The sequence below is a fragment of the Apodemus sylvaticus genome, chromosome 5, assembly GCF_947179515.1.
Source record: "Apodemus sylvaticus chromosome 5, mApoSyl1.1, whole genome shotgun sequence".
Taxonomy (NCBI): domain Eukaryota; kingdom Metazoa; phylum Chordata; class Mammalia; order Rodentia; family Muridae; genus Apodemus; species Apodemus sylvaticus.
The window spans coordinates 111071937-111093081 of record NC_067476.1 but is presented as its reverse complement, the minus strand read 5'-3'; positions in this window follow the sequence as shown (position 1 = coordinate 111093081).

The following is a 21145-nucleotide window of genomic DNA, read 5'->3' as shown; positions in this document are numbered from 1 at the left end:
CAGAGGCAATGGGGTTAGATACAGTCATGAGGGTGGGTGCTCATGATGACAGGGGGTTTAGAAGAAGAAGAGAAAGAGAAAGAGGAGGAGGAGGAGGAGCAGGAAGGGGAGGAGGAGAGACCCAGGTTAGATTGAATTTTTTTATCTTGCTGTATGGTATCTTCCAACATGTTATGATGCAGTACAAGGTCCTCACTAGATGCCAGCACCATTCTCTAGACTTCCCAGCCTCTAGAATCTTAATTCAAATAGATGTCTCACCTTCATAAATTATTCAGTCTCTGGTACTTTGTTATAACAACAGAAAACAGAGTAAGACAACATCTGTATTTGTTGGAGTCCTCCAGGCAAACCAGGGTAATAGGATATATACCTGTGTAGAGATGTACTTTAAGGAACTTGTTTGTGCCAGTATGGAAACTGCTGGGAGTCCAAGTAGAAAGAGCAGCAGAATGGAGACCCAAGGAAAAGCTGAAAATCTAGTACTGTAGATAAAGTCCCCAAAGCTACTTGCCTGAGGAACCTAGCCTTTCATGCTATTAGAGCCTTCACTAATTTAAATAGAACTCTCACCTAGAAACATTCCCATAGAAATATCTTAGAGTTGACCTGTAACATTAACCACATAAAACTTCTATATCATGGGGCTGGAGAGATGGCTCAGTGGTTAAGAGCACCAACTGTTCTTCTGAAGGTCCTGAGTTCAAATCCCAGCGAACACATGGTGGTTCACAGTCATCCGTAACAAAATCTGATACCCTCTTCTGGAGTGTTTGAAGACAGCTGCAGTGTGCTTACATATAATAAAATAAAAAGTCTTTTTTTTTTTTTAAAAAAGGTACGTTAAAAAAACCCAAACTTCTACATCAGATTGGTTGAAGTATTGGTCTACCAATTCCAAGTGTTGGTACAAATGGAAGACACTGGGAACTCACACCTGCTGATACAGGTAGAGAGGCCAGCATTCCCTTTGGAGAACAGAGCTTCAGACTTGAGAAACTGTCACACATATACACAAATATTTAATGCCTCGCCGTCTAAAGTAGCAAAAAGTGAAGAAAGAAAGCGTGCTTAAAGAAACCAGCATGAGTCGGAGGGTGGTGGCTCACACCTTGAGTCCCTGCACTAAAGGCAGAGGCAGATCTCTTGGAAGTTTGAAGTCAGCTTGGTCTACAGAGCAAATTCCAGGACAACCAAGGCTACACAGAGAAAACCAAAAATAATAAAAAACACCAACATGAAATGGCTAACTTAATCCTGATAACTTTTGGTGACAGAATAGTATATGGTTGGTAAAATATAAGTGCTAGAGCAACATGTATCCATACAGGTAAATAAAAACACAGTTGTGAGCAACATGTTTCAGAAGGAGCTGTGTAGCAGAATAGACTTCCCTAAAACTTCACATCACAAAACAATATTATGTTTTTCTCCTGGGCCACACCTTAGGACAACCTTCAAAAATGTGTTTGATACACACACTAAATTCAAGCTCGCGACTCACTTGAGAATTGAAGATGGGAAATGGGACCAAGAAAGCCTTGAGCTACATCTATAATGTCTTATACAGTGGTTACTATTTTTATTAAGTACTGGATTGAGTACAGGTAATTATTAAGATCGGACAAGACCTGTGATGGCTGTATAGTCGTCCCCTTAACTATATCTGGAATGAACTGCAATCCAGAAATGGAGAGTGGCACACATCTGAAAGATTGGCTCTTGGTTTGAAGAGGGTGAATCCACTTCCAGTCTGGACCTTTGAGGCAGAAAGACACACCTCTAGTCTGGGATACAGCTTCTGCTGGAAGCCTGTGTAAGGACATAGAAGAAGGAAGCTTTTGTTTGCCTGCTTGCCCTCACCTTGCTAGCAGATCTATTCCTTCTCTGGCATTGAAACATACTTCTCCATGATTCTGGGGGGGGGGGGGAGAGAGAGAGAGAGAGAGAGAGAGAGAGAGAGAGAGAGAGAGAGAGAGAGAGAGAGAGAGAGAATTCCATAAGTTCTGGGCAACTTTGACCAATACAAGGCCATAGGGGTGAGTTATTGTGTATTCCCCTACGTCCTTTGTCTTGTCCACATCTTTCCATGAGTCAACCCTCATGACCCCAACCCTGAAAACACAGAGGGCTATTGTAGAGCCTTCTGCCAAGAATCTGCCAGCCTTTGCTTTCCCCAGAAATCTTGTCTTTGACCTCATCTGGTACCATGTGACTGTCCCTGCAGACATGGTGCTGCTCACATGGCTGAGAGGTGGGAGGGCAGAGGTGGAGGAGAACAGTATCCTCGAGTTAATGTTCTACCATCTCCTGCTGTCATCTGCCCAGCTTGAGCTGTGTTCAGCTTCTGTGAAAGGGTTTGACAGCATGAAGTACCAATGTGCATCCCAGTCGGAATGAGGAAATGAGCAGAGGAGAGAGGCTGTAGGAGGAAACAGACTGAAAAATCCACATTGGCTCTACATCCCTGGGGTAATGCTTGGGACTCAAGGAACCCATCAGTCCGCACTGCAAGTGTCTCCTAGCATCACAGGGATAGGAGTGAGGATTTCTGTCCTTGTCTCCAATTTTTTTCAATGGGAAAGTTTTAAAGCACTCAGACATATCCTTAAATCATGTTAGCTGTGTTGATGTGTGAGCAGACACAGCCAGCTGTGTCTCCACTCCTAGTGACATGCCCACTGGTCCCTCGGGGGGAGCCTTTCCCTCTGCTGAGGGGCTTCCATTGGTTATGAGGAAGCAGACACTCACCCAAAGCTAGAGTTTTGTTTATTTGTTGGTTTTTGCTTTGTTTTATTGAGGGGGTCCACAGAACAGGGCTCTCCTGGGTTATAAATAGTAAGTCCACAGAAAGCAGGTATCCAGCTGCACCCAGAGAAGGATTCAAGGAAGGACAACAGGATAGGTAATCCCACCCTGACCTCTGTAACAGGCCAGTCTTTGTCAATAAAATGTGGACGTTAGATGAAGTTGAAGAAAACAGCCCAGCAGGTGTTCAGACCCAGAGGCCAGCACCTCATTCTCACTTCTGTCTTCATCAATTCTGAGAAACTTCTTAATTGCCGTGAATCCAGGTGTGGCTGAACAAAAATCACAGCAACGACAAAGGCGAACACAGTGGCATCGTCGAAGCCTAAAAAGCCTTGGTCTGCTTCCCACATGATGGAAGGGTGTCCATGAGGTTCTGACAGAGAAAACTCTCGCTGAGCCTGGGGCGTACCAGTCTGACTGGTTGGTGGCTAAGCCCCGAGGATCCTCCTGTGCCAACCTCCCGGCCCTGGGCTGACAGGTGTGTGCCGGCATGCTCAGCTTTGACGCAGGTGTCCACACTCCGCTCCTCAGGCTGGTGGGAAGCACTTTACCAATCAGGCTGACTCCCCCACCTTGATGGGTTTTTAAAGGACGGGCTCCAAGGAGGTAGCTCTTCTCTTTTGCTGATGTCACTGAATTCAGTCTGTGTTTGCCAAAGGTTTGAGAGGTTTGAAAAAAAAAAAAAAAACTTTTGTATTTAGCCAGTGGCCATATATCACATTTTGGTTTTATTTGGCCAACATTTTCAGAGCTAATCCAAACCTTATTCAACTGTGGTCAAAGAATCCACAATTTGCTTTTTGCCTTGAGAACTTACTTGCAGTTTTCTCTGTATTCTAGGACACTCGTTCTGTTTTCTGCCCTCCCCCCCCGCCTCCCCCTACCACCACACACACACAACTCTATTCCTTTTTACATATGTATACACTGGCACGCCTTTGTGTGACTATTTAAACATTCATTCTTCCATCATTTATAACACCTTCAAGACCTCTGTGTTTGCACAAAACTTGGCCACACTGGTTTTTGTGATGCTTGTAACTCTGGTCTGCTATGCAGGCCAGGCTGTTGCCTGTCAGCCAGTTAGCCCTTCTATTTGTAAATTCCAGTTTGAGCTACAGTGCAAAATACTGTCTCAAAGCAAAACTTCGGGCCTATACTAAAAAGCTGATTTTCCTTTGCCTTTAGCTCCCAAACAGTGCATCCTCAGCAAGGCTCAGAGCATTCACACTCCCCCATGGCTGTGAGCGCTCAGAGCATTCACACCTCCCAGCCCCTGTGAGCACTCAGAGCATTCACACCTCCCAGCCTCTGTGAGCACTCAGAGCATTCACACCTCCCAGCCCCTGTGAGCACTCAGAGCATTCACACCTCCCAGCCCCTGTGAGCACTCTAGAGTGACTCCTGCCTGACTTAAGGAATTTTTTTTTATGGTATGGGATCTCTCTATAAAATGGGTACATAACCCAGTTGTGGTAGTCACATAAGTAGATCCCTGAAGAGGCAGAGGCAGGAGGATCACAAACTCAAGATCAGCCTGGGCTACACATTAACAAAAAAAAGTTCACAAATCAAACATTTGCTGACAACAATTTACAAAATCCCTTATTCTAAACCATATAATATGACTGTAATTAATGGTACTTTAGTAAATTACCATTTACTAAAGATGAAAGCAACTGTGCATATTAACAAGATAGATGTGCCGTTTGGTTTTACATAAAGTCTCAAATCTTGCCTGAACTGGTATAGAGCACCTGTAGTGTAACTTTGTGACTGTCACTGCAGAGAACACAGCTTTACATAAATACGTAGAATGAGATGACAGAGGACATTTCGTTCCATCTCAAAATTGTTGGCAGTTCTCTGCTAATCTCAAGACAAAATCAATCTAGTAATTCTTTGCTAAATTCAAAGCTCAAATGGCAAATTTTGTAAGTCCAATGTTCTAAAAGAATAAATTAGCTTTGCTAATTGACACATTCTGGGGAGTGACAGTGGAAAAGTATCAAATGCCTTTATTGTCCATCATTACGGTGCCTTGTTCCTACAAAATCAAAAAGCTCTCTACACTGAAGTCCGAATGTAAGGCAGCTTCACATCTGAGGTGCTGCGGGTGTTCAGACATCTTTGCTGTTGTGTAGTGGGACAGTGGGTGCAGGACAAACTGACAGTCCGTTATCAGAACAGGCTGCAGCAGCGATTAGACAGCACAAGCAAGCAGGGTCAGAATCACTGTAGCTGCATCACATAAATCATTTCAGATCAATTTTCTCTTTCTTCATTCAGAAACCTTTTACTGTACCTAAAATTTTCATGATTCCCTTCCCCAATTAGCCTGAATTGTCACTTGCTGAGGCCCAGGGTTACCTGAGAGAAAAACTTCCACTGAGAAATTGCCTCTGGGTAGTTGATTGGTCTCTGGGCACACCCTTTGGGATTTATCTTAATTATCAATTGGCATAGAAGAACACAGTCCACTATGGGTGAAACAACACCTAGGCAGGTAGCATATGAAAGCTAGCTAAGCACGAGCCTTTGAGTAAGCCCATAAATAGTGTTCTTCCATGGTTTTTACTTTAGGTTCCTGCCTTGAGTCTCTCAGTGATAGACTATGACCTGGAAGTGTAAGCCCAATAAACCCCTTCCTCTCTCAAGATGCCTTTTGGCCAGAGAAATGGGACACCCTTCCATTCCCTTACACATCTCTATAGAGGGTTTCCACCTACAGTCTGCACCAGCAGGTGCCACAACTCTGTGCTATCCACAGAGAACTTGCTGGTTCCTGACTAGTTCTGCCTCACACCAATCACACCCCTGCACACCCCTTCTTCTCTGATGGCCTCCCTAGAAGACACACTGAAATAGAAAGGAATAATGGGGGGAGGGGATGAAGGAAAAAAAGAGGATGGGAGGGAGGGAAGAAGGGAGGGAGACAGAGAGGAAGGGAAAGAGGCTGCATAAGCCATAGAAGTACATTTCTGTGATCCCACTGTTTGGGAGACTGAGGTAGGGGTGTCTTAGTTCTTTTTCCTATTGATGTGATAAAACATAATGATCACGCTTATCTCTGGGCATTAGGACAGATGTTTATAAATTGTTGGGATTATAGAGTTGTCGAATCTCCTCCAACAACTTCACTAGTACTAAGTAGGTAGATATGCAGTCCTCACCCCTCATCAAGAAAACTTCCCTGTGCAATAGACAATCATTACAGAAAACCACAACCAATCAAAATGCAGAGTTGTGGAGCCTTGTCCAAATGGATACATCTATGAAACACTCTCACACCCAAGGCTCAGGGAACATTGTGAAAGGGGGGGTGGTGGTGGTCAGAAAGATTGGAAGAAGCAGAGGATCAGGGAGTTTTCTGTGAGAATGTTTCTCCTCGTAATATCAGAACCTGCACCTGTAGAGTCTCACCATCACCACTGCCCAAATGTGAGCTGAATAAAAATGACGTCAATAAGCGTGCCAAAGTGGGCAGTCTCACCTGAAGGCCGATGGACGAGCATCTCTTTCCAAGATCCGTCCCAGGGAAGCTCTGTCCTTTGAGAGTGCCCCATGGCACACCCATGGGTGTTTGTGTCACTACTTAAACACTTGTAGGCAGCTCATGGCACCACTTAGAGTCTTTGGTCAAATTGTTGAAAACAAAGTCCAAAAAGCTCACAGCAAGAAGATGACACAGACCAACAGGACAGCTTGGATTCTCCGCCTCCTCCTCCTCCCTTAGCATCCCTTTCTTCACCCGTGCAGCCAGGAACAGTTGTTTGTTTGTTTGTTTTGTTTTTCAGGATTGAGATGCCAATTCAACTGCTGTATGAAACTATTCCTGGAGAGGTGTGAACAAATGTCTAGTCATCCCTAATAGGGAACTGACAACAGAGCAAAAATCACCCAGAAATCGCTGCATCACCAAAGCTCACCCCAGTGACAGCTCACAAAAGCTGGGAACCTGGAGAGTACTGCAGAGCCTGTAGCAGCTCAAGAAGTTGGACAGAGTCCTTTCCAGACTGCTGGGTTGGTCTCAGCCTCTCTCAGGAGCTTGTCTTGTCTGAGGAAGTCACTCTCTTACAGATTATATATGCTGTGTTCTATATAAAGATAAGAGAGGAGCCAGGGATTTGTTCAGTGGAGGCACAGTATGGTGTGGGGGAAGGGGATGCGCCCGTGCTGAGCCATCCCTTCCCTCTAGAATAGAGTTTATTCAGGGTGTGGGGAGGGGAGTTGAAGGAGGAGGAGGAGAGAGAGAGAGCAAATGGAGGGTGGAGGGGAATGGGGAGAGAAGGGGAAGAGGGTAAGGGGCAAGAGCAAGAGGAGAAGGGTGCAAGAGAGTGAGGAGGGGGCAAACAGCCCATTTTCTAGTGAGTCAGGCACACCTGGCTGTTATCAGGTAACTGTGGAGCCTAGACGAAATGCCAACAATATAAGTTTGGGACAGGAGGGGCCTAGTATATCTAGTCAGTTTCTGGAACTTCCTGAAGACTTTGAGTTGTTTTCTTTTTTGAGTTTCAGGAGCTTCCCTGCAGGATAGAAAGCATCTCTTCCCCCTTAGAACAGTGGTTCTCAACCTTCCTAGTGCTGTGACCCTTTAATACAATTCCTCAGGTTGTAGTGACCTCCAATCATAAAATTGGTTTTATTGCTACTTCATAGCTGTAATTTTGCTACTGTTATGAATCACTATGCATTTTTTTGTTTTTTGTTTTTGTTTTTGTTTTTTTTGTTTTCTGAGACAGGGTTTCTCTGTGTAGCCCTCCCTGGCTGTCCTGGAACTCACTCTGTAGACCAGGCTGGCCTTGAACTCAGAAATCCACCTGCCTCTGCCTCCCAAGTGCTGGGATAAAAGGCATTAGCCATCACTGCTTGGCATGAATCACTATGTAAATATCTGTGTTTTCTGGTGGTCTTGGGCAACCTGTGGAAAGACCATTTGACACCCCACAAGGGGTCATGACCCATAGATTGAGAACCACTGCACTCTCTCACTCTTAGAATATCCTGTTGTCTCACCTTCCTTCTACCATTCTGTGTCTTAAACTTCTCTCTGAGATAGGAGGCTCTAATCTAGAAAAACACTACCATCCAACCAACGTCCAGGGCTTTGAGTGTGACAGAATTCAAGGCATGGTGCAAGAATCAGGATTACTTGGATGAAGGAAAGATAAGGAGACCACTTATGATGTGGACCATAGAAGGGACATCTCCTTTCATTATTTTAAATTACTCATATTAAGTTTCTGATTTCATTTTTATGAATTAGTGATGACTTTCTGGGGGTACAGTGAGACTGAGGCTCTGGGTCAGTGGAAAAGAACTAGTTGCCACATATACCCCTACATTCCTTCTATAAAGAAGGAGGAGGCATGGGATGTCTACCATGACCATGTGCTTGGTCAATAACTAATTTTTTGCGATCAAACACCTGTCCAGAAAACCAGTCTCCCACCTTCTTTCTCAGAGTCTGATTCTCAGCTTCCTGTATAGTAATGTAGAGGAAGCCAGCCCCAACCTGTAGAAATAGTCAATTTCCTAGACTGGGGCACACAATTGTTCCCATTTTAATTATTCTAAAATCAGGATGTGTCCTGCACTCCACCTAGTTTCTTTCTTTCTTTCTCTTTCTGTATTTCTTTTTGTCACTCCCTGACAAGTTGTTGCTAGAACAGCAGTGTGTCTTACAATTGATGGTATCTCAGAACCAAAGAAAATAGCAGTTAACATCACGGGCTGGCATTCTAACATCCACCCATGTAGACTTTTAGGAGCCACTGTGAAATTGTGTCTTGCTTTGCTCTGAAAGTCCTTTGGCGTAAACCCGGAGCAAGCAGACTCTTAGATCTCCCAGGTCCCCTGGCTGTGCCAGAGCACAGGCAACAAAAGAGCACACGTGTGGTCAGCCACAGCAACCTCACCAACAGCCTTCCTGCTTCTCCGTTCTGAACAGCTGCCAGCAACCGAGGTGATCTCAGGACACAACCCTCTTCTAAGCCTTAGAAGATTCTGAAGGTCAATGACCAGAGTTGTATCAAGACAGACGGGACACGTACGGGAACACAATTACAGGGAAGAGGGGTTGGCAGGCTGGAGGGGAAGGCAGGAACGGCCCAGCACAAAGGGGCAGCAGCACACTGGGCAGCATAATCTCCCAGGGTGCACCCCTCAGCACCTGAAGGCTGATGCAGCACATCTGCCAGGAGCTGACAAGCGGTGTGTGACCCGACCGTCTCTTAGAAAGCCACAGCACAGTCAAGGCTCTAAGAAGTCCTATAGCAGAGAACCCCGGAGAACTTTTGTTTAATGCTTTTTGAAACTTAGTACACCAAAGAACTTTTTTACATAATTTAGTAACACCCTTTAACATCCTAGGATGTGAAGTGTCTACAGGATAGTTATAACAGTCCTGCCTTGCACAGACCCATCAGGAACTGAGTGACAAAAATCATAGCTTTCAAGTTGACCACGGGACAAAGCAAACAAGAGTGGAGAAGTGAGGATCAAAACCGGAGAAGACAGGTGTTGGAGCATGCACAGAAATCCTCCCAGTGGGTGTACTCAGCTGGGCACCCCTTAGGAGACTGGTTTTGGCTGTCCTCCTCTGTTCTCAGTGCTGGAGACTGGTGTTAGGTCTTGTAGGGTGTTGTCTTGGCCAAGGGCCAAGTTGATTTTGGAAAAACCTTTCCTTGAAATGGGAACTTCTGTGCTCAAATGTGACAGAAACAGACGAGGCTTCTCTGTCTCTGTCTCTCTGTCTCTCTGTCTCTCTCTGAGTCTGAGTACTTCAAAGATATAAAGGAGGAAAAACAATGGGAAGCCACAAACTGATAATTAACTTTTTGGTGGCCACTGGATGTATGCAGGCTAAACAATGCCACAAAGGTCTAGGAAGGTGTGGATTTGTTGGTGACACCATTTCGGTTGCTGTGCTAAAATACCCTTACAAAAGCAACTTAGAGGAGAAGGGGGCTCATCTAAATTCACTGCTCCGGGTTAGGTTGACTATTGTGGGAATGTCAAAGGCCAGAACCTCAGATGGCTAGTCATGGTACATCCAAAGCCAAGAGCACACAGTAGGTATGAAGACTAAGAGCACACAGTAGGTATGAAGACTACGTTTCTTGCTTGCTTGTACTCAGGTCAGTGTCTCCACTCATGCAGTTTAGGAGCCCATGCCTAAGGAATGGTGCTGCCCACAGTGGGTTGGGTCCCCCTATCAATTAACGTGAGGCAATCCCCCTCAGATATGTCCAAAAGACCAACCTGATGCTGATAATACCCCCATTGAGGTTCTCCCTTCAGGTGATTCTAGATTGTGTCAAATGACAATTAAACTAACTAAATGGAAAGGAAGTGTCTCTGAGGTGGTAACAACCACCCAGTGCCAGAAATACCTGGGGTTAACTCTTCCTCATGGCAGCAGGGATTCTGGGAAACAGCAGCCAGGATATTTGTGGAAATTCAAAAGGGGAAGTGATACTCCTACTAAGTTTATTTCCTTTTTTTTTTTAATTGTTTTTGCAGGGGATGGGATCTAAGGCCTCACACACACTAGGCAAGCTCTATCTATCATCAGAGCTATTCCTCAACTCTTCATGCTAAGTTCCGAAGGGTTAGCTGTTGGATGAGGTTGGCGGCATCTAGAAGAAGCAGGCACAGTAAAGGAGCCCAGAAGGGGCTATTTGATTTGAGGTTGGGAATAGCCATGAGAGGTGAAGCCATGGTCAGAGATCTGAGAGACCCACATAAGTCAGCTCTGTAGATCTCTCCAGTTGACTATAAAGCAATACCAGCATCTGGTATTGCTTCCAAGCTGATCACAGCTTCTCCTAAGACTCCCAGTCTGGCTATTGCATCACCAACTGTAGTCCCCACCCTTCCTTCTGCCTCACACTTGAGCAACTTGGTTCGCCCCACTGATACCTCAGGCTGCCCAGAAGGCATTTTGAGTTTGTAGCCTATATTCAGGCCTTATGATCAGGTTTGTGTTGTACAGGAGAGGCTAAGCAAGAGTTGTGATCCAGTTTCTACCAGCATTAATTACTTTTCTAGTTGCTATGGTGAAAAGCAATTTGCAGTGGGAAGGGTTTATTTTGGCTTATTGTCTGGGGGTACAGCCCATCATGGTAGGGAAAGCATGGTAGAAGGAATGTGAAGAAACTGGTTACATTGTATCTGCTGTGGGAACTGGGAAGACTCAGATGCTAGGGCTTTGCTGATTTTGGTTTCTTTCCTTTCTACTTTTTGTTCACTCTAGGACCCCAATTCAGGGAGCTGCCTGCTTTGAAAGTGGTCTTCTTCCCCAGTTAAACTTCTCTGATCACAAGCCCCATTCTCTGAAATATCCAGAGGTGTGTCTCCCAGGCCATTCTCAGACACAGAGATCTGTTTCCTCAGTGATTCTAAATCTTGTCAAGTTGGCAATCATCAGTAACAATCTCATTTTCCAAGCTGTGTTCCAGGACAAGAGCTCCCTTCTCTATTCACACAAAAGCACCTTGCAGGTTGTGCCTACAGTCTGTCCCCAAATGTCTTACTCTATATTTTCTAGTGGCCACAATGGACTTCACAGCTCAGGAAGACCAGTTCAGGAGAGCTGAGAGGAAGTGGATCCTCAAACATGATGTTTCCTTTCATAGGTGTGTGTGTGTGTGTGTGTGTGCTTAAGTGGATGGGTGCTGGTGGCTAATGTGCTCAGCTTTGAAAGGTAGTAACTACCCAATTGGAGCTACATTAGACAGGAGATTCTATTGGTTACAACTCTAGACACAATCACTTACAGCATACAAGGATTTTCCTCTCCACCCAGTTAACAATCCTGTAGAGAGTCTATTTTTATTTTCCTCTCTTGCAGATGAGGAAATAGAGGCTTCCAGAGGTGGAGGGATTGGCCCTAGGCCACAGCAGTTAGCACTACTCCTATTAGCAGCTGTTGTCCTTGTCTACGCTGAGCGCGTCACACATTTGTTCATTAATCTCATCCCTTGAGACAGTGGCTGCCACTCTTTCCGGCCCTAACAGGAGGTTCAGAGAAAGCACAGATATGGGATTCCACTGTTCTCCATTCTCATTTGCTGACAGCTTTGCCTCCTGGTACCTAAGCTGAGATGCACAGGATGCCTCATTAGGAAACTCCAAAGCCTAGGTACCTGCCAGGGTGGCTCCAAGGAGAGGATTCTGTGTCATTTCTGCAAGACAGACCAGTTTTACACTCTGCTCTGCTAGGGTCTAGGTAGGACTAGCCAGGACGAGAGGAATGGACTGTTGCTTACCCTTCAGTGCCTCCTGTGCTTCCTATGAGACAAGAGCACAGTACTAGCCACAGTATCCTGGCTGAGAGAACCAGTAAAGGGACCCACAGATGGGGGCTCCTAGCAGGTGCCTCATACTCAGCAGAGGATGGAGACAGAGGTTCTTCTGCCATTCCAGGCAGAGAAGACAGCACTCCAGGCCTACATACTGAGCTACTTCAGAGCCAGGCTGGGATGGACCTGTGGACACAGCTAGGCTCAGGGACGTTCATATACCCAGCAGTGTGGAGGCTTCTTGTCTGCCTCCCACTTGGTAAAGAGACCAGCACTGCTCAGGAAGGCCCCGGATATCAACGACAGTGAGACAGACAGAAGGAAAAGGAGACAGGAGGTCAGAGAGAAAAAGGAGATGGGAGAGGGAGAAAGGGAAGAGGAGTGGAAGGAAAGGCTCCTTCTCCATCTGGACAGGCAGAGGCCACTGGAGAGGAAATGTGCAGACCTGAGAGGGGCAGGACGGGAGAGTCTCCCATATTTTGCAGATTCTCAGGTGCAGAGGAGCCTCCCAGGATTCTAGTCTGTGAATAAAGCACGAGTTAAATACACGGCGTGGTGATGGGAGCCAAGGAGACAGGCCCAGTCGGCAAACAGCTTACTCCCCAGACCGCAGGCAAGATGGTGGTGGCTTTCTTCGCTTATAATCCCAGCACCAAGAAGGTGGAGACAGGAGGATTCCTGGACCTTCACTGGCTGGCCAATGAATCTAACAGAATCAGCAAGTTCCATGCCAACTAAATGATCTCTCTCAAGATTTTTTTTTTAAACAAACAAACCCAGGGGCAGTGATTCTTGAGATGTAACACCCAAGGCTGGACTGTCTTCCACATGCATTTGTATACATGTGCACTTATACAAATACATACAAGCAAAAAAAAAAAATCCAAAAATCTATGAAAGCAGATGACAGGTTCTGCCTGCTCTTTTCATGGTAGGCCCCTTCTGTTTCCCTCTCCCAAGGGCCGGGATGACAGATACATCGCAAAGCCCAGTTTATGCAGTGCTAGAGAGGAAAACATAGGTTCTGGGCAGGCTGAGCAGACACACTACTAATGAAGCCATAGCCTCGGTCCTTTATTTTTATTGTAGCATGTGTATTATTTCCAAGAAATTAAAAAATAGAGCTAAATAAAAGAAGAAAATTAAATCCAGCTAAAATCTAACTATTGTTACTTATAGTGGTATGATGCTCAGTAACTTCCCAGTGTGCCTGTAGCTACATCACTACTTATGCCTGAGTTGTGTATATTTCAGTCAACCACCCATTTATGCATGTATATGCATTTATGAATAAGATCATGCATATGTATATGCAGTTATATATACATATATGCATATGTATATAGGAAGTTGCCCTTGGCATCTATAGGGGACTGCTTCCTGGAGTTTGTAACCTCGCAGATGCTCAAATCTTCAAGTGCTCAAGTCCCTTATATAAACTGATTCAGTATTTGCAATGGGCCTGCATATACCATCCTATAAAATTTAAGCAATCCTCAGTTAACTTAGATGCTGTGTTAGTAGTTTTATGGTTTAGGAAAATATCTGTTGTTATTAAATACAGATCCAGTTACAACAAATATTTTTTTGTTTGTGATTCATTTCGTCTGGGGTTGGAGAATCCATGACTTACAGGGGACTGGCTGTATACAGATAATATACATGTGAATCATGAGTCTATATATTATGAAGTTATTGGTACACTGGCTTATAAACTCAGTTTTTCTGCTTACTAATGGATTCTGAATACTCAAGGCTTCCCACAGAGTGAGTACCGTTTGTCAGTGCCAGCAGAGCCTCCAACGGCCCCTCGTGCCCCACACAGAGTATTATGGGTATTGAGCCCTTCTGCTCTGGCACGCTTCCAGAGCCAGGAGGAGCCAAGCCTGCAAACACAGCCCCACGGGATGGCACAGGGATAGAGACAGGCTGAGCCAAAGGATCTGACAGTTCCAGATAACGGAGCGCAGAGCAACACTGTGGCCAGTGGCCAGGGAGCAGAAGAATCAGAGCTGGAAAGCAGACAGCAGGCCAAGGCCAGGTCTGCCAGCGGAGAGTGGGGGCAGCTCGGCGGCCTGCTGTCTGGCCTGGCTGTTCAGTCCTCACCCAAGGTCCAGCCCGCTGAGCCAGGCTGGGAAGGGCAGATTGCTCATCCCTCCACTGTGTCCACCAAGAGAACACAGATCTGTGACGAGCCGGGCCTGGAGCCAGAGAATCCAGAGGGGAAGACTTTCTCGTTATAGCTTACTGTTTTATAGTTGGGGTGGGAGAATGGAACAAGAGGCCCCACTATGTATTTTTTTTTTTAAAGACATTTCATGCCAGGCGGTGGTGGTGCACATCTGTAATCCCAGTACTCTGGGAGGCAGAGGCAGGCGGATCTCTGAGTTCGAGGCCAGCCTGGTCTACAGAGTGAGTTCCAGGACAGCTAGGGCTATACAGAGAAACCCTGTCTGGGGGGGGGGGGGGAATAAATAAAATAAAAAATAAAAAAAAATCCAAAAAACCAAAAAAACCCAAAACAAACAAACAAACAAAAAAACATTTCACTGGGGCGGGGGTGTCCCTGCTTCAGGACCACAATACATGGTCTCTTCTGTTACTATGGTAGCCAGGATACAGAACTAGCCATCTCCAGACCAGAAGAGCTAGAAAGTGCTCTCACATATGTTCTCTCTTAGCCTGACGTCTGAACTATCTGCTTGGCACTCCTGGCTCTCACTGGTCACTCAGTCTTCAGTATTCTTTTACGGAGGGCTCTCATGTTCTCGACGTTATCCTGAATATCCTCATGCATAGGACCCATAGACTTAGGGTTAATGGTTACTCATTTTCCTTTGAGAAAATGAGTCCTATTTTTGTTTTACCCATCTTATCCATGCAGTATGCCCAGAAAAGTGCTTCTAAGTAGAAAGTAGATGTTCCCGACTGTCCCTGAAGTCTTCAGGATAATTTTTTTGAGGAATTTCTAGAAACTGTCATGGCTGCCATTTACTGAGCCCATCCTGTTCACGACTCTGTGTCAAACCTTGACACTCATGGGCCACTTCAGCTTCCGGTAGGTTTCCAGGCATGGCACACATTAAAATAAACCATGGCGCAATAAAGTAACGATAAAAACGGAAGAGCGATAGTGCAAGGCATGACATGTATGGATTTAAGATGAGAAGCCAAACAGTTCTCATGTAAGTGTCCATAATCATTTTTATACTCCAGAATCTGCATTTTGAGTGATTGTCTCAGCCCAGTGCTACCCTGCGCAAGTAACTTCTAGGTTCAGTTTTATACATGAAGGGACTGAGGTTTCAGCTTCCTGACTTCAAAGTCCCTCTATGCCCCCAAATCCCAGCAGTACCTTTACCTGGGGGGATGGGGGGTAGGGGGTATGGGGGGTGGGGGGTGGGGGGTGGGGGTGGGGGGATGGGGGGATAGGGAGGGATGGGGGGTGGGGAGTGGGGGGGTAGGGGGTAGGGGGGTGGAGGTGGGAGGATGGGGGTAGGGAGGATGGGGATAGGGGGTGGGAGGGTGGGGGGATGGGAGGGGGGGTGGGAGGGTGGGGGGGTGGAAGCAAGCAAAGACCGGTCTACACGGCAGGCTGCATTTTCTCAGTGTTTCCCTTATTGTGTCTGAGGAAAGAGAAGTGAGTGCGGGACAGATGCCGGATGGAACTTGCACAAGCCTGCCTTCTGAGGCTGTAACAGACTACCTGAGAGTGGGTAACTTGTAAAGAAATGCTGTTATTCGGGCTCACGGTTCTGAAGGCTAGGAAATCCAGAAGCATGGCACCAGAGTCTGTTTGACTTCCCTATGATTTCTGTGCTGTTTCAGTTCATGGGAGGACGCAGAAGGGTAAGCAGGCACAGGCACAAGAGGACACAGAGGGGCAGCCTCATCTAATGACAGCCTGCTCCTACACTAATACCCCAGTTCTGTGGTAACAAGGGTTCACTCCCATGAGAAAACCAGCACTACTTTCAGAAGGTGCTTCCCGCAAGCACTTGTCCCCCAACACTACAAACAGAGGATTTGCACTGTGGTGTGAGTTTTAGTGAAGACGGATTGTGTTCAAACCTGTGTTGACAGACAGAGTGAAAACTGGATCGGCATTTGTTCTGTTAGGTGCCAGAGACACACCCTGAGGATTAACAGAAGTTTCTTCCTCAAAAATGTGATCATTCTGTCCCAGTTTCAGCTCTGTTACAGTGCTCTGACAGAGCAGCTTAAGGAAGGAAAGAACTACTTCCGGGTCATCCATGAGGGAAGTCAGGACAGGAACTTGAAGCAAAAGCTGTGGAGGAATGCCTCTTCTTGGCAGGAGCTCGTCTTTAGGTAGCCTTCTTATACTGTTCTCAATCACCACGAATAACACCACTCACTAAGAGCCGGCCCCTCCAGCATCAGTTAACAGTCAAGACAAGCTCCCATAGTTACACCCACGGACCCATGTGATTCGGGCAGTTCCTCAACGGAAGCTTTCCTCTCAGATGATTCCAGGCTATGATAAGCTGACAATTAATGCTAAAAAGGGCAGGTTCAAGGTTCAACTTGCAATATAGGAGGGATTCATAAAGAAACGGCCTTCACTGAGTCAACTTGGAAACAGTAGCATGAAAACGTCACGTTAAGGCTTCATGGTCCCAATGTCATGTTAAGGCTCCCTGGCCCATAGCTTCCTCCAGCCTTGTGCTTACTACATGGTGCTCATTCTAACTGTCACTCTCCTGGATGCCCAGAGGGGTTAGGCTATATTCCTGGTGGGATTCCAGGACCCAGCACAGAACCAGGGGAGGATACCACAATGAGCCTCTAGCCAATGCAATCTGCAAAGTTCTCCTCCAGGGCCAGCTAGAGGCCTTCTTTCCTGCCTTTGGAACCTCACTAGGAGTCTTCAGATGAAAAATGAGAAGCATCTGTGTGTGTGTGTGTGTGTGTGTGTGTGTGTGTGTGTGTGTGCGCGCGCGCACATGTGTTTGCTATAAATGTTCTATGTGGTGGATAGAATATGTTTGGCCCAGGGAGTGGCACTATTAGAAGGTGTAGACCTGTTGGAATAGGTGTGGCCTTATTGGAGTAGGTGTGTCACTGGGTGTGGGCTTTAAGACCCTCATCCTAGCTTCCTGGAAGTCAGTCTTCCACTAGCAGCCTTCTGATAAAGATGTAGATCTCTCAGCTCTGCCTGCACCATGCCTGCCTGGGTGCTACCCTGATCCCACCTTTATGACGATGGACTGAACCTCTGAACCTGTAAGCTAGCCCCAATTAAATGTTGTCCTTTATAAGACTTGCCTTGGACATGGTATCTGTTCACAGCAGTAAAACCCTAACTAAGACACCCCTGCTGGAAGTATTCTTAAGGGTGCCTACAAGGTCTCTATGAATTGGAGCACAGTGTAGGACATGGGTCCATGTCTTACAAATAACACTAGAGAAACCAGAATTATTACAGGATTTTTCTTCAATGTAAGAAATTGACACCTGTTCACCAGAAAGCTGGAGTGGATGTTATTTAATAACCTGGTGATCTTTTGTTGCTCTGGAGAGCCTCACCTGAATCCCCTCGACTCTTGAGCATTGGTTAATAAAAGCCATCCTCATGAAAGAGGCCCCTGAGTACTGTGCAAAAGAGTTTGCCATTATGCTATTCCAAACCTTTAATGTGAGCGTTGCTTCTCTGTCAGTAGAGCCAATCCTTATACTTATCACAAACCTTTCCTCTCTAGGCCCTTATCCTGAGCACTGTTTCACGCTCAACAGAGCCCATTCTTGTGGAAGGGGAGGGAGTTTAAGTGTGGCCATGTTGTAAGCTTTGTTGTAATAATTGTCAGGAGGAACCTTTCTTCCAAAGTTTTACTGTATTTAAATATGTTTTTTAAAAAAGAAGAAAAGCAAAGCAAAGAAAAAAGAAACAGCTCAGGGTCAGACTCCAGAAGTTTGAAGCAGCCTGGCTAAGTAAGCCGTGCTGAAGAGCGTTTCACTCTTGCCTTTCTAAGGATCGTTTCACGGCTGGTTGTGTATCTTGTAGGGACCTACATGACACAGGGAGTTGGACAGAGTGGCCTCCATCCTGGTCTGCGGCAGCAGTTATACCATTGAGAAGACTCTGTCTATCCAGGACCCTATTTCTGAAGACCAGCCAGGGTTGTCTAGACAAGCCTCTTGGCCAGGCTTCCTAAATGGTCTCCTTGTTCCTTCATTTGTTGCCCCATCCCCACATCAGGGAACCTGGGGCTCCCTTTTAGCACCCGTACATCTCCCTGAAGTCCAGCCAGCACCCCTGGTTTGTGTAGGGAGCACCCAGCATACTCCAGGTCACAGAGCAGCTAGACATCATGAGGCCAGCAGAAGCTTTGCTCTTTGTCAGCCTGCTGGAGGCCCAGTTTCCTGAGGATCCTTACTTACCAGATTCGTTTGTCCAGACTGTCTGACCCAGAGGTGCACAGCAGGCACTTGGATGATGTCATTTAGGACAAGCCCTTTACAGACAGCGCAGCCACGGTGTTGTTAAAGGCCTGAGAAGCATCCCCTCTCCCCCTTCCTTCCCTCCCAACTCTCCTCTTTTGTTTTATCTGCACCAAAATTCACTCTCAAGGAAGATCTGCCACAGTTCTGGGCTAAGGAGTGACAGGTGGATAGCAGTCCACCAGGGTCTTGTGTGGAAAAAGAAATCAAAGTTAAATGTTAACAATCCCTGTCCGAATCCGGTGGCTCAGTGGCCATTGTCGGTGATCCACTGGGGTTTTGATGTAATTTCTTCTCTTTAGCCTGTCTTTTCGTGGTAACAGCTTCCTCTTCTGATCAGAATGGTCCAGCTCTGCCCAGCCTCTGCTCTGGGGCTTCAATGCCCACCCTAATGGCTACCCTTTTCCCTGGGCAAGTCCTTCCTGCTCACAGCATCTCATGGGGGAGGGGGGGCTTCCTGTGTCTAATTTGCAATTCCAAGGTTTGGGAGCTTGGTCTGCACCAGGGTCTTTAATTACATGTAAATCTGGTAGATACAAGTATGAGTTACAAGAATCATTCCTCAGCAGCACTCTCAGCCCGGAAGAACGTTAGCACCAGGCAGTGGCTTCCATTTCCTCCCATCAGATTCATTTTAGGCATAGAAAGGGGACTCTCTGTGTGACCCAGGAACTCAGTCATCTCAAATTTCCTGCCCTGCCCTTCCCTGGGGAGGGAGAAGGAAAGGAGCCAAGTCTAGAAAGTCTACAGCCTGCTGGGAAACTTGCCCTCTGACCCTAGAAAAGCCAGAAAGACCGGTTTCCAGGGCGCAGTGGAGGTTGGTAACTTTACCCGGAGGCAGCTTTTCCTCCGGATCCTCCTGCTGTCTGCCATCCTCTCGCCTCTCGGAGACCCCCATGCTCAGTGCCCGCCGGCCCTTCATGCACCTTTTACCCTGTTTGTGTGCTATCCAGGAAGAGCTGCTTCTGTTGTCGTGGTCCAGTTGTAGAACCCTGCGCCCTGCCCCCGCCCCCCGCCCCCGCCCCGTGTCCTCCCACGCCCCCCCTCCACCTTGTCGCTGGTACTCCAGGCTGCTTTGCAAAGAGCCAGTTGTTCTTCCTCCCGGCTCCAGGCTCAATTTATTCCTTCAGAGAAAGAGACTTATACTTGGGCAAAATCAACCGATTTTCTTTTAAATAAAGAAAAGTTTATTTAGGCCATCCCACTAGTACTGTGCACCAGTCTGATTTGCCTGAGAGGTGGAGGTCGAGTGGAGAGAAAGAATGTATTCCTGGGTCTGTCTGTGTCTTATTCTGTCCAAACTCTGAGAGGCTGAATGAAGCTCTGGCATTTTCCACAATAGGAGTTGATTTGTACTAGCAGAGCTCACCTGAGGGGAAGGCTTCATCTTTTCAAATACCTGAGTAGAAATTGTAGCCAGGGAGTGGGACACAAAGTTGATACCTCCCTCCTTTAGGGTATTCAGAAGTTCAGATGACAAAAACAAAACCCCAACAAAATTAAACAAAACCAACCAACCAACCAACCAAACAAGAAAAATGACCAAAAAAAAAGCAAACTCGGGTGTGACTTCAGCACTTAGACATTAGGAAAGATGGCTCCAATATGCAGGACTTGGTATGAGATCAGAGCCTGGACCAAGAAGAATTATGGCTTGGACCAGAGGTAGATATCCAGAAGCTTCTTTAGAGGGCATGGTCTCCTGCTAGTAGACTCTATCATTGAAAGTCAGTGGATTACAAAAGTCCTGATAGAATCCATGAAGTAACCACTGATAGATGCATAACTCTAAGATACTGTTATTTGGAGGTGGTGTAAATGGGTACAGGGTGGAGTTCAGGGAGTATATCACAGTACGCATGTTCTGGAAAGATAGTTCTTGCCCCTGATCCTTCACTGTCTTTCTCTTTGTTTCCTAGTCACTATGGAGTGAGCAAGGCCTGCACAAACATTTTCCCCCAAAGGCTATTATTATTAATTTGCCTTTCTGAATTGTTTAGCTCGTTTGAGATACAAAATCTCAACTGGATGTTTATGGGCGATCTAATGTGTGTGCTGTCTTATTATGGTCCCGTGGATGGTGAGGAGTGGGGTTTCAGGGAAACGAAATCACTTTTCCTCTCCAAAATGTCTGTAAGTTCACCAAAAGGACAATACATAGCAAAGTGAAGGCCACAAATGATGTGTAAAGGGTGTGCCCAGCTGTGGGTGCAACCGTGCACTCGAGGCCGTTTGCTCTGGATCGCTTTCACCTGGTGTCATGGAGGTTCACCTGTGCTGATGCAGGCCGCTTCCCCTCGGTAGTCTTGTGAAGAATGTTGTCACCAGCAGGCATCAGCGAGTTCCAGTGGCCTCGGATCAATCTATGCCTAGGAGAAGAACGGCAGGGTCATGAAATAACTCTACAGTTCAGATCTTTGATTTCTATGATCTCAGATCATTAGATTTCTATGCAAGGCAACTGCACTTTGTTACATTCCAATAATGGACAAAGATAACAATTCCTCTTCCTTTTGTTCAACTCATTATTATCGTCCATTTTTTGGCATAGTCATTGTGAGTATGTACAC